This window comes from Cynocephalus volans, chromosome 2 (genome assembly GCF_027409185.1).
Source record: "Cynocephalus volans isolate mCynVol1 chromosome 2, mCynVol1.pri, whole genome shotgun sequence".
Taxonomy (NCBI): domain Eukaryota; kingdom Metazoa; phylum Chordata; class Mammalia; order Dermoptera; family Cynocephalidae; genus Cynocephalus; species Cynocephalus volans.
This window is the reverse complement of record NC_084461.1, coordinates 179,198,876-179,212,524: the sequence shown is the minus strand read 5'-3', so window position 1 is coordinate 179,212,524 and position 13,649 is coordinate 179,198,876.

Below are 13,649 nucleotides of genomic sequence, written 5' to 3'. Positions count from 1 at the left end.
TGTATTGGATGGTATATGAATTATAGCTCAAATAAGCTGTTTTATAAAAAAATATTGGCCACTGTGCCCCATCTCAGACTGCCTGCTCTAAGAGGCTTGGGCGGGTCTTGACAAAGGTAGTTTTCAAAAGCTCCCTGGGGAATGCAACAATATCTGGATCCAGGACCAATTCCGTAGCACAAGGTGTTCGAATCATGAATGCACTGGCTTCAGAGTTGGGCAGACCAAGGATGAAACCTGGTCCCATCCCTCCCGAGCTGCATGTTGTTAGAAAATCCACTTCATCTCTCAAGAACTATTGTCTCATCTGCAAAATGGGTCTAAGTAGCAACAATGCCCCAGTGCCATGTACAGTCAACAGCAGATGTATCACTGCATTTGCAGCTGAAAAAGCTATTTACACAAGTTCCCTTATTTAATTCTGAGGATAAAATAATGTCCCAGAACTGGGGAGAAGAGGCAGTTTACAGGGCTGGTGGACTCAGGGGCTGAAAGGGGAAGACAAACTGGGAGCTGCCCAGAGTCTGGGGTGACAAATGCATGCAGCCACCCTGGAGCCTGTCGATCATGCAGTCTTGCCTCATTCATCCTTTTTTGCAAGAGACACCTGTTGTGCACCAGCTGTGTGCCAGCCACTCGCTCTGTGTTTGGATCTCAGCAGAGGAAGCTTCACCCCTGGTCACACCGGCAGTGATGGAAGCTAAGTGCTGAACTCGCCTCTCAGAGCAGCTCCCGGCGAAGAAGGTAAATAACCAGATCAAGTCCATGGCCCCTGAAAACTAAGCTCTTTAAAGACCTGGGGCTCTTTAACAGTCTAAATGTAATTTCCCAGTACTCTGGGGCTCCGTTCTGGGGTGGGGGGGGCAGGGTGAAGGTTGGTGGGAAACAAACCAACCAGCAAACCTCTTGCCTCTTCCATCTGAGGTAACAATGTAGCAACAGGATATGGCGGGGGGGCGGGGGGGGGTCCCAGTGTCCAAGCCTTAAGTCAGTAATAACTATTAATAACACCCTGATGAACACTAACTCTTTCCAACCTACTGCAGCAGCCAGTTCTAAATATCATCATCACAGTGAACATGCTGGGTTTTGGCACCGTGTTAAATCAGAGGGAATCTTACCAAAGCCCCACCGCCAGGTCTGCTGGATGAGGCAACATGCACAAGTTCCACTCAAAAGACCTCTGTTCCAGCAGCAGGACAAATAGGTGGCACTGGGCTGAAGGGGTGGGGGGTGTCTTTGCAGCCCAGACGAAGGAACACCCGTGGCCAATTCCCTGCAGACAAAATATACCCACCCACTAGTTTCCAGATGCTCCTGGGAGCTCACGGCTGACACTGAGGGTCTACGACACCGTTGATCCACCTAATGAAACCCTACTACAGTGTGATTGGCCTATACATGGATAAGTACAGATTTGTTTTTTTCAAGGAAAGATGGATTCACCAGGTGGGTGGCCTTAGTGATGAGGCACAGGTTTAAAATTGCATGAGAAGTGTTATCTTCTTTGAGTCTTCTCAGTGGTTCTTGATGACTGAAAACAGCTTCAAAAGCCAAGGGGTTGCGTTTGACTCTGTCACTGTGAGGCTGAGTCAAATGCCCCACAGATGTCCCCCAACCCACATCTGGGTTGTGTGATGTCAACGCCTCAAGGACGAAGACCCATGAATGAGCCAGTGGCTGGCATGGTCCGAACTTACAAGGATGCCCTGAGGCAACAGGCCCAGATACCTGAGTGTGACTCCAAATGCCCCTCCCTCCTTCCTGGCCTGGCCTCTGAGGAGTGCCCAGCTCTGACACCTGGAACTCCCTACACTGCTGCCTAGTGTGGCGCTGCAGTGACTTTAAATCCCACTCTGAACTGTCTTCAGGGAGAAGTGGAGAATACGAATCTGTAGTGACTAGACAGCATCGTTGCAAACATTAGAAAGTTGGGCAGTGCCCAGTGTTGGCAAGAATGTGGGGAAACAGGAACTCTCCTGCACTTCCGTGCAGCTACAAGAACTGCTCAGATGAAGTGGACACGTCCCCTGCAACCCAGCAATCCACTTCAAGATGCTCTGAGACGTCTCAGAACAGTTATCACATAGGACCACACACGGACGTGTGCAAGGACTTCCATGGGCTTTGGAGACAACCTGGGCACGCTCACTGGGGAATGGGCACATAAAACGTGGGTGATGAACACTGTGGAATATCATGCAGAGGTTAGATGTAACTAACCAGAAATACTCCAGAAACACAGATCGACTGTGAACACAGGAGGTGTCCTGAGAAGGGTGAGAAACAGCACGGTCTAGAGAATGGTGGAGTTTACATGCACCGGAACACACAGACATCACAGCACCACGCCTCGCACACAGATACAAACTCAGGGTTACATATCAAATATTTTGAAGGGGTTGTCCATGATAGAGGAGGTAAAGGGCATGGGGATTGGGGTAAAAAGAAAAAGAGAAAGAGAAAGGCAGGGGGAGAGGGAAAAAGAGGAAGGAAAGAAGGAAGAAAGAAAGGAAGGAAGGGAAGAGAGATAGGGAGAGAGGAGAAAGAGAGAGAGAGAGAGAGATGAAGGGAGGGTCGAAGGGAGGGAAGGAAGGGGGAGGAATAGGATAAGAGAGTGGGGGGAAAGGGAGGAACCCGTCAAGATATCTTGGCAGGGACTGAGGAGTGTGGTTAAGCCACCTCTTTGCACCCAAGGGCTGCAGCACCAGCATCAACAAGAGGCAGGTGCCCCTCAGCATGAAGCCACATGCGCCCTGGAGCAGGTGAGCCTCCCCAACACTAACAAGATCAGACAGCTTGGGGAAGTTGGGAAACAAGTCATGGAAGAGAACCATCTAACTCAAAAGGGATCCGAAGAACAAAGAACAGCGTTTTCTGGAAGTTGGCATCAGCCACTCTGCTTGGTCGAGAACAGAACAGCACAGCTGGTCCAGTTCTTTATCGGGTTCTCAGAGGCACGCAGATCCCAACCCTTCTAGAAGACACGGGAAAGGCTAAGAAACTGTGGTAAAATCCTCCCTCTGCCTGGAACAGTTCCTCACTCTGGCTCCATAAGAGACTGTGTGGCACAGAGGAAGGTAAAGGGCAAGTCCCTACGGCCCCTTCTGTTTGGATACTTAGGGGTCCAGACCACCCTACGAGGCACACACTCGGTTATGGTCATGCTTCATTTACAGCCTCGACCAAAGGCAAACAGAGAACACTCCCCAGAGATGCTGATAGCACCGTCTGTCCTGTGCTAATCCAGGGGTTCTCAAAGTGGGGTCTCTGGACTAGCAGCATCAGCCTCCCCTGGAAACTTGTTGGAAATGCAAATTATCTGCCCCTCCCCAGACATGCTGAATCAGAGACACTGGGGGTGCAGTCTGGCAACCTGCGTGTGTTTTTTTTTTAATGTCAATAATACATTTTATTTAACCCAATATATCCAAAATAATATTTCAACTTATAACCTGTATATAAAAAATTATTAATGCTATATTTTACATTCATTATTCATGCAAAGGCTTCAAAATCCAGTGTATATTTTACATTTATAGAGCATTTCCATTCAGACTAGTCCAATTTCCAGGGCTCGATAGACACAGCTGACTAGGGGCCACTGTATTGGACAGCACTGGTACACATAGACTTATTTAGAGCCAGATGAAGCTCCAACAAGAGCTAATTTAGAACTCGAGTGAACTCTAAATAAAAAGACATTGATCCAGTGGAAGACAGCTCTAGCCAGGCACTATCCAATAGAACTTTCTGCCGTGATTTAAGTGTTCTGTGTTTGCACTGTTCGATACTGTAGCCTCTAGCCACCTGGGACATTCCACCAGCAACCTGTGTTTAAGCCACCCCACCGGTGGTGCCGATGCTCACCAACTAACATACAAGAATCACTGCTCTAATTAAAACTTCAACCTAACATTCCAAAAATACAAATGTGTGTGGAGGTGGGGAGCAGGGGGATTTGCAGTAGAAAGAGCCGGCGTGCTCTGTGCGTCTCCTCGGCCCTCCAAGCACACACTGTCCTCTCTCAAGTGCCAACAATGCATGGAGTAAAATAAATGAAACTGGAAATCACAGTGTAAAGGATCAGCTAAATTGGTTCACTGCTTTTTTTTTTTTTTTTTTTAATGGCTAGGAGCCCTCAGCTCCATCTGCACATTGGTCTCACCTGGGGAAGCTCTTGAAAACGCCCATGCCCACCCCTGAGACTCCTTTGTGGCCTCTTGCAGGGTGCGGGGGTCCATGTCGTCATCTTTGCAGACCTGCCTGGGATGAGCCCAGCATGACCACCTCCTACATGGCGGGGAGCCACCCCTGCAGCTCAAACGTCTTCCCATTTCCCCCACAAGTTGACAATGCCAGCCTCTCCCTGACCCAGTTTGTCATACTCTCAGAAGGGGCCAGCTGTAGCTCCTTCCCTGAAATAACCTGGGATGGCCTTGCTCTGTGTCCTGGGTACAGTGCCAGATGGCCAGCCATGCAGCCCTAGCCCTGGGGCATGGCATGGCCACCCCACACTGCAGAGAGGGCTGTCTACTTGCCTTCCCTCACACCACGCCCCTACAGAAACTTCCAGAGCCAGAGAGCCACGCGCTGACGTCCCACCCCACCTGTCCCACCTGGAGCTCAGAGTCCACGTCCCAGGAGCCTGCACAACAGCCCAAGATCTGCAGCCACAAATACCAGGGACCAGCAGCCAGAGCAGGACAGAAGCAAATTCCAGGAGATTCCGACAAGGCTGGGAGGAAGCCGAGAGGAGGGGCCGGCAGGGTGCAGGAGGCAGTTATTTTTCGGAGACAGCCGCCCCACACACACTGTTCACCTTACAACCCAGGGAAGTTTGAATGTGTCCCTCCCCCTGTGCCTCACGCCCTCCCCGCTCAGAACTGGACATAAAGGAGGAGGTGGCTGCAGGCAGCTCCATCAACGCGGCCTGGGAGCCTGGGGGGCATCCGCCTTCCTGTCAGACCTTCAGTTTCCAGGGCGAGTGAGCCCCTTCCTCTTGCAGGGCCTGCTCCCTCTGTGACACATGCCCTTCCCTGAGCACAAGGGGGATCTATCTCTCATGAACAGAGTCTCCTCCAGTGTTCCACCATGAGGGAGGTCTGAGGCCCAAGCCCCTTCCTCGCTCCCTCCAGCGACAACCCGAGAGCCTGCGACAACGCAGGAGATCATCAGAGGGTCTGGCAGGGCCCCACGTGCTGTCCACGCACAAACTCACGGCTGCCCCTGCTTCCCCTCAACCCAGTGGCCAGGAGGTTTGATGGAGCACTTCTTCCTAACTTCCTCCCTCCTCTCCTGAGCCCTGTCACCAGACCACGGCTCTCTTGGCTCTCTCACTAGGGCATCCTCCCTGGGGACAGGAACGAACCTGCTTGCACAGAGGCCTCTGCCGGTGGCACCAAGTCTCTTGCCCGGGCTCTACCCAAACCCAACTTCCTGGGCAGCTCGTCCTGTAAACACTGCATTTCCAGGTGAAAATGCAGTTTCCAAGGGGACAGTCTTCCCCGGCAAACAGCCTGCGTGCACACAGGCACACACACACCCACACACACACATGCACAAGCATTCTGCCAGGAGCAGCTGTTTTGACAAACAAATAATTCAAGTCAGTCTGTGGGACATAAGTTGACAAATTCCTAATGTGCAGCTTTCTCATTGGATGCATTTCGATCAGAGCTGAGCTGTGACAATACAACCAACTCTTATTTTTTGTCCATGTCCCTTTTCCCACTCCACCCCCAGTCCCCAAGACCAGCCCCAGGCCCCCAGATGCTCCTGTCTGAACAATCAAGCAGCACACGTCCACAAGCTCAGAAAGGCTTTGCCCAGCATGATGTCAAACTTTGCCCAGAGGGGCTTTTTTGAAAAGCTGAGGGGTAGGAAGGGAGGACAGAGCCTCAGAGCCACCATCGCTGATACCCGCCCTGAGAAAGAAACCGGTCAGCCCTTCCTTCTGAAATGGATCCATCGATACCACACAGCAGGACCAGACAGCAGCAGGAGCCAGCCCGGCTCCCCTGCACTGAGCGTCACGTCCGCGGCGACGCCACCAGCCCAGCACCCAACACTGAAGGGCATCCTGGAAAATAAACTTTGGGCAAAGAGTTTCCAGCTGTTCCCTGTGATCAACGCTGCGGCAGCTTGAGGTGCAGAAAGGTGAGGGGAAACAGGAAGCTATTTTTAGGAGAAAAAAAAATCTCAGCCTACCTTAGAAGCGAGCAGTGTCAAGGCTCCGGAGGTTCACCGTGGAGACAACTGCAGTGTACTGTGTCAGATTACAAACTGGGGGTGGGAGGGAGGGAGAGAGAAAGAGGGAGAGAGAGAGGGAGAGAGATAGACAGAGGCGGTACCCAGTCAACATTGCAGGGCATTGGTGTGTCGGCACTGCGCGGATTCAGCTAGAAATGATTTATTAGTTTTCTGCAGGCAGGCAGGTCGACAGAGAGAGAGAGAGAGAGAGAGAGAGAGAGAGGGAGAGAGAGAGAGAGGATCATTGGGCCATGCAGCAGTAAGCAGAGCCTATGAAACGTCAGTGTTTACACACACACACACACACACACACACACACACACACACACACACACAAGATGGCTATATCGCCTCACTGCCAGCTTCTTTTTCACAGAGCCATGGTCAAAAGCTGGGACAGAAATGGAGGCAAAACAGCTCTTTCAGCCCAGCAGGGCTTGAGGTGGGTGATGTTCCCTTTCTCCATGGAATAACAGCGCAAGATCTTCCCCTGCAGGTTGCCAGGGGTCTCCTGCAACTGACGGGCCAATCGACTGCCAAGTCAAGGGGAAAACTACCTTCCGCTCTCCCCCACGAAGCTAAGAAACTCAGATACTACCAGAATTAAGTGATTATGGGGAGCTCGCCAGGCTATCTGGGTCTTCGCTCTCATGTCTGGCTCCCCTCCCCAGCTCAGCCTCCAATTAGCGCCGCCGAGGACCCTCCCCCTCCCCACAGGACTTCAGGCTGATGCACAGACATTCCAGCTACCTAGCAACGTGGTGGTGCAGGAGAGAAAGAAACCAGGAAAACGTGCACGGACTTCACACACACACACAGACACTTTCTTCCCCAGGGTAAAAGTCCCATCGTTTGTTATTTCAAGATGCTAAATAATCTAGCTCATCTAAAGGAAAGCCCCTTGTGTACCCTAACTGAGGCTCTGAGATATCCCATCAATGACTGCCTGTGTAGGCACAAGACACAAGTAGAACAGCCCAAGAGTTTCAAGGAAAAGCTAGTGCACGTTATCTCAGGTCCCTTGTGCAAAAGGAGGGACAACTCCTGAGGTGCTTTCCCTGGCTTTTGCAATGAATTGACCGACTTCACAGGGTTCAAAAAAAAAAAAAAAGAAAAAGAAAAGAGGTTCATTGGTAAAACCCAACACATCAACACATCATTCAAACACAAGGGTTTAGCTGTTGCTCTTAAATGGCCAACAATGATCTAAACACTAACCCGCGAAAGGGAAACCCCTGCCCAAGACAATTTATGGTAAATGGGTCAGGCAAAAGTTTTCCTAATCAGGACTCATTTTGGCTTCCTGAATATGCCTCTGAATTAGATGTCTCTGAACCTGCCTGCATGATTGAAGGCTTCTTTCAAGTCCTGTGTTCACCGGTCCCAGTTTCTGTGCATCAGACAGAGACTCTTGCTGATGCCTGGGAGCAGGTAGCAAACTGCCTACTGTCAGGGCCCAGTCACCACAACCGGAATGAGGGAGAAGAGACAGTGTGAGACTGTGGAAAGATCTGGCACTCAAACAAATACATGTACATGCACATTCACAGCAGCCAAAAGGTAGAAACAACCCAAACGTCCACCAACCAATGAATGGATAAACCAAATGTGGTATATCCATACAATGGAGTAGTATGCAACCATGAAAAGGAACAAAGTACTGATTTATACTATGATGTGGATAAATCTTAAAATCATGATGCTGAGTGAAAGAAGCTACACACAAAGGCCACATATCATATGATTCCACTTATGTGAAGTGCCTGGAATAGGAAAATCCACAGAGACAGAAACGAGGTTGGTGGTTGCCAGGGGCTGGGGGGAGGAGGATGGGAGAAGGTTTCCTTTGGGGCTGACGAAACATTTTGGAACTAGATAGTAGTGGTGGTTGCCCAACATTGTGAAAGTACTAAATGCCACTGAATTGTTCACTTTAAAATGGTTAATTTTATGTTATGCGAATTTCATCTCAATAAAAAAAGGAAAAGGCTGTGGAAAGAGCCTGTGAATTGGGATCACACTGGCCCCGGTCTGAATCCTGATTGTCTGTGTGACCTTGAACAGGTCGTCTATTCCCTCACGTACAAAAGGATCGTATCTGCTTATAATATAACATCTACTTCAAAGGGATTTTATGGGGGACAAGTAAAATATTTGATAGAAGAAAAGAAATCCGTTCCCCTTTAGAAAAGACTCACTTTTTTTATGAAATGGTATGAAAATGGTTTTCTACCCCTATTTTCTCAACAGAGAGGGAATTAATTTCTGAAGCAATCACATAGATCATATAGGCCTGAAGTCCAGGTTTCTGGAACAAGTAAGCTATAAACATATTTCCTTTTCAAGCTGCTGAGGCAGGACCATGGCTGTCTGAACTTCCCTAGAGAGTCCCTGTGTTAAGGCTATAGTGTCAGCCTTGGAGGGTGACACTATTCCTGCCGGTCACGATTTCAGAGTGAACAGAGACCACTTGGTGGGCCACAGAGTTGACTGTAGCTGCTGAAACTCACACAGTCAGATCAGAAAAAGAATGCAGGATTCCATTTCTTAGTGTTGAGTCCTAATTTCACAAAAATTAGGTGAATTTTATGCATAAAATATGGGAAAATGTAACAAACCAGAGACTTTCATACGGATGCTCTTAGATGACTAATGATGCAGATGAAACTACCCTATGTCCATGAAGAATGAGAACATGTTCAACACCGTGGGAAGGGATTGCCCAGTTCTGGAAAAATGAGCTGCCCTGTGGAGACCCTCTTCTGTGAAGAAATCAGCAGAGCGAGCACCCTTTCAACCTTGTTATGGGCAACTCACTAGCTCCCGACTGAAAGCAGACCATGCAGAGGCCTTGCAGTTCATGGGGTCTGTTGGGCTGTTGCAGATAGCTGTAAATGATGCACAATTTGTTTACCAGGTCCTGTTGCAATGAATGTTTGCTGGATGTCAGAGAAGAGCCAGATGCAACATTTCATAATTGCCATTCAGAGTTTCCTAGTCCTGCATGTGGAGGAAGCACAACCGGGCAGTTTCCACTTGGAACTGCTGTCTGAGAAAACGCCAGTCATTTGTGTTGCAACGCAGTCCTGAGGGCTCAGCATTAAAACAGAATCTACCATAGCCATCTAGCTAATAATAGGTCTGTGCTGATACTGAACATCAGCGTGCCTGCAGGCTGGAGATTTCACCAAGCACAGCGAGTTTTCTATTAGACCAACTCCACGGCCAGTGGCTGAGCATGGCCACCTGAGTCCTTTCAAGTAGCATTCTGAAGGTGGGTATGTACCACAATGTGCTGGAAGCATCTCTCTCAGAAAAATCTACTCAGTGCCCTGTTGGCGAGTAATGGGGGCAGTCAGAGAAGTCTAAGAGCATTGGGAGATGTTAGGATGTTCTGTCTGGAAACCCAAAGGACACAGTCGGGAAAAATGGTGATAAATAAGAACAGGCAGGTTAGGATAAGACAGGATAGGATAGTTTTACATATATTTCATAATAAAATAGAATAGCATGTTATTTTTGTTCCCAACAAAAATATATTTGTATATTTTGCATATTATATTAGGGGAACAAACTAACATGCAAAAATCAGTAGCTTTCCTATATGGGAACAAAAACCAGTTAGGAAATAGAATGGAAGAAAAAAAATTCTATTTATAATAGCATACAAAAAGAAAGACATGCCTAAGAATGATGTGGACCAGAAACGTGTAAGATATATATGAAGAAAACTAAAGAACAAAAAAAAAAGAAAGCTTGAATAAAAAGAAAAGCATACCCTATATTGAAGACGATGCTTAAACTTTATAAAATTCTCCCTAAATCAACTGGAACATTTGATGGGATCTCAATAAATATAAAGGAAGAGTTTTTTAGACCTCTGGAATTTGATTCTAAACTTAGTAGTAAGTATAAGTGCAAAACTATAAACTGTATATTTTTTGAAGGAAAAAAAAAAAAGAGTAATGAAAGGAAATTAGCTTGGGCTGGCCCGTGGCTCACTCGGGAGAGTGTGGTGCTGATAACACCAAGGCCCCGGGTTCGGATCCTATATAGGGATGGCCGGTTAGCTCAATGGGTGAGCGTGGTGCTGACAGCACCAAGTCAAGGGTTAAGATCTCCTTACTGGTCATCTTTAAAAAAAAAGAAAAAGAAAAAGAAAAAAAGAAAGGAAACTAGATTTATCAGACATTAAAATATATTATAAATACATAAAATAAAATTGTTTGGTCCAGATAGATAAACAGATGGATCAATAGAACAGGCTTGCTGGTCCATAAATAGATCCAATTAGATATGAGAATTTAATATATGATACAATGGCACTTTTAATCAATAAGAAAAAACAGATTATTCAATAAATGATATTCAGAAAACTAGATAACTAAGGAAAAAATTCTTACACAAAAGTCAATCTAGACGAATCAAATATTTAAACACATAATGGAAAAGTTAGATGTTCTAGAAGAAATTAAGACTTTTTCATTATTTTGGAAGAAAAAAGGACTTTCTAAGCACTTTCTAAGCAAGATAGAAAACCCAGGAACCATGAAAGGAAAGGATGATTAAATTTGACTACATGGAAATGTAAAACTTCTGCACAGTGGAAAAATGCCAAAAATAAAATCAAAACGTGAGTTATAACTGGGACAAAGTATTTGCAGCACATATTTTGAACTCAGGGATGGGTCCAGTTTTGTGGGGACTAAAGGTTATTCAATTTGGGGAGCTCTCTTTAAGAAAATAAAAGCACAAAAAAAAAAGTACAAAATGGAACAAATAAGATCATTTATAAAGAATGAGAAGATAAGTCAGAACAAATCCTAGGCTTTAAAAAGCTGACAAATCCCACAAATATTACAAAATCCAGAAAAATAGTATTATATTTGTTTTCATTAACTGCCTGACAATACCCCTCTATAATACATTTTTTTTTACATGATTTGCTGTATGATCTTTGATTACCTCTCCATATGACAATGATTTTGTAACGTTATTTTCTTTTGAGAGAATAGAAAAAAAATTCTTTCCCCTAGCATGATGATCAAAATTTGTTTTTGTAAGTTATTATTGAAAGTTTAAAAGTTTTCTTTAACAAATTTATTTCACGTACAACTATAGCAAAAATGGACTTGCTGTTTGAGCTACTATTATAGGGTGTGTTCTACAAGCACAGGAATTCTGACAAATCTGTTTGATTCGATTACCATCATGAAATCAAAATAAACATATGATGGTTTATACTTGTGTTTACTGCATTATTGGGAATATTCCAGAAAGAGAGGAAGGAAGGGAGGGGAGAGAGACAGACAGACAGACAGACACCTGGCAGGGGTAGAGAATTTCCGCAGGCTGAAACTCCACCCCTAGTCATTATGCCTGTCACAGAATGAGCTCCAGAGTGAATACCCAGCTAGAGACAGCAGGCATGTCCGTGCCCTTAGGATTTATCTAAGGTTCTATTTGGCCTCTCTATTTAAAGGACACAATTCATCCCATGAAGAAATCTCTGTGAGCGCATGTTCTGTGCCATACACTGCTCTCAGAGCTCAGAGTTTGGCAGAGACTAAGAGACAGTTCTGTTTTCACAGAGCTACATGCCCTGGACAGGTGGGCAAGCACTAAACAAATACACATCAGTACACAGCACAGCAGGTGCCATCCGTGCTGAGAGGAAGCATAAGGCAAAGTCAGGGGAGTGAAGAGAGATGGGCCTGGGCCGGCTGGGAGGTCCACTCTGGGAATGCGTGAGGAAAGTGTGCACAGCAGAGGCAGCAGTTAGCACAAGGCCCCAAGATGAGACACACCAGCATGTGCGAGGAACCACGGGGGCCAGAGTGCCTGGGTTAGAACAGCGAGGGAGAGAGGGAAGGGACACAGAGGCCAGGCAGTGCGGGCGTTTAGACACCGCAAGAACTCTGGCTTTTGGAGAGGTCTGAGCAGAGTGACACGATCCCATGTCTTCTGTTTTTAAAGGACTGCCCTAACAGTCATACCCAGGGGAGTGCAGAGTCAAACATCACTATTCTGCATTGACTCAAAGATGAAGTAGTTTGATAACACCTTGCAAGGAAGAAGCTGGCCATGGTGACAATGGATCTGGGAAAGGAAGTTGGAAAAGGTGAGGGACCCGCATGTCAGAAGCAACAGCGTGGAGGTCTGGGGGGCCCAGCATGGTGGCTGGTATTCTGCATGGCGTTACTCTTAAATTCCACCAGAGGAACAGAAAGACAGTTAGAACCCCTGTGCAGGAGACTTCACGGGGCTCCACCCGAGCACGCACATCCACTAAGACATGACATTCAAACCCAAAAGTCCCAGAGATGCGGTTTCTCTTGCTTTATCTTCCTTCTGCTTAGACTGTGTGTTTTTCTTGATTGCCTTTAAGAACAAGTTGAGAGCTCTTTACAGACTTTGGAATTTCTCCAAAAATTTATAGAAAAAGTGGCATGAAGCCCAACATAATGAAGCAACTGTCTTGGGCAGCTCCGAATGGTTTCATCTTCCTGTTTTGTTAAATAAAATAAATAAATAAATAAAGTAAAAAATAATACTAATAATAGTTCACTCATTAGCAGAGGAGACTCATGTTCATAGACAAAGAGTAGTAGACACTTTGTAACATTTTTCTTCAGTTGGTTGGAAAATTTCCATCAGGAATCTCAAAATTGTGTGTGTCTGGCCCAGTACAGAGATGTACAGAGATGGTCCCAGTGATAAAACCAGCCTCAGTTAACCCAGCCCATCAAGAAACCAAAAAAAGCTAGAATAAATGTGCTAGTCTTTCTCAGAAACTGCTTTGTCCCTGCAGGGCTTTCTTATCTTCTGACTTTTAATAAAATCATAGGTATTAAAAATAGTTCACTTTCCACTTAATTCTGCTGCCATAAAAATGATAAGGAAACATTAAGTAGTTTAATAGGAGGAACTTGCTACCCATTGCCAAACAGATGTGCTGCGTATATTCACTTGTTTGGGTGCCATAACACAGTACCATGGACTACAAGGCTTGAAACGAGATTTATTCCTCACAGTTCCCCAGGCTGGAAGTCCAAGCGCAAGGTGTGGGCAGGGCTGGTTTCTCCAGAGGCTTCTCTCCTTGGCTTCTGCCCGTGTCCTCACATGGTCATCCCTCTGCCTGTGTCTGTGTCCTGATTGCTTCTTCTTATAAGGACAACGGTTGTATCAGATTAGACTCTTTCCTAATGACCTCATTTTAACTTAATTACCTACTTAAAGACACTGTCTCCAAATATAGTTGCATTCTGACCTCAGTACTGGGGGTCAAGGCTTCAACATATGAATTTTAGGGTGGCACACCTCAGCCATCTCAGCAAGAAGCCCCAGAGATTAGCAACAGCAGGAAGCCCGTGCCACAGCCAGGATGGGTGGGGAGA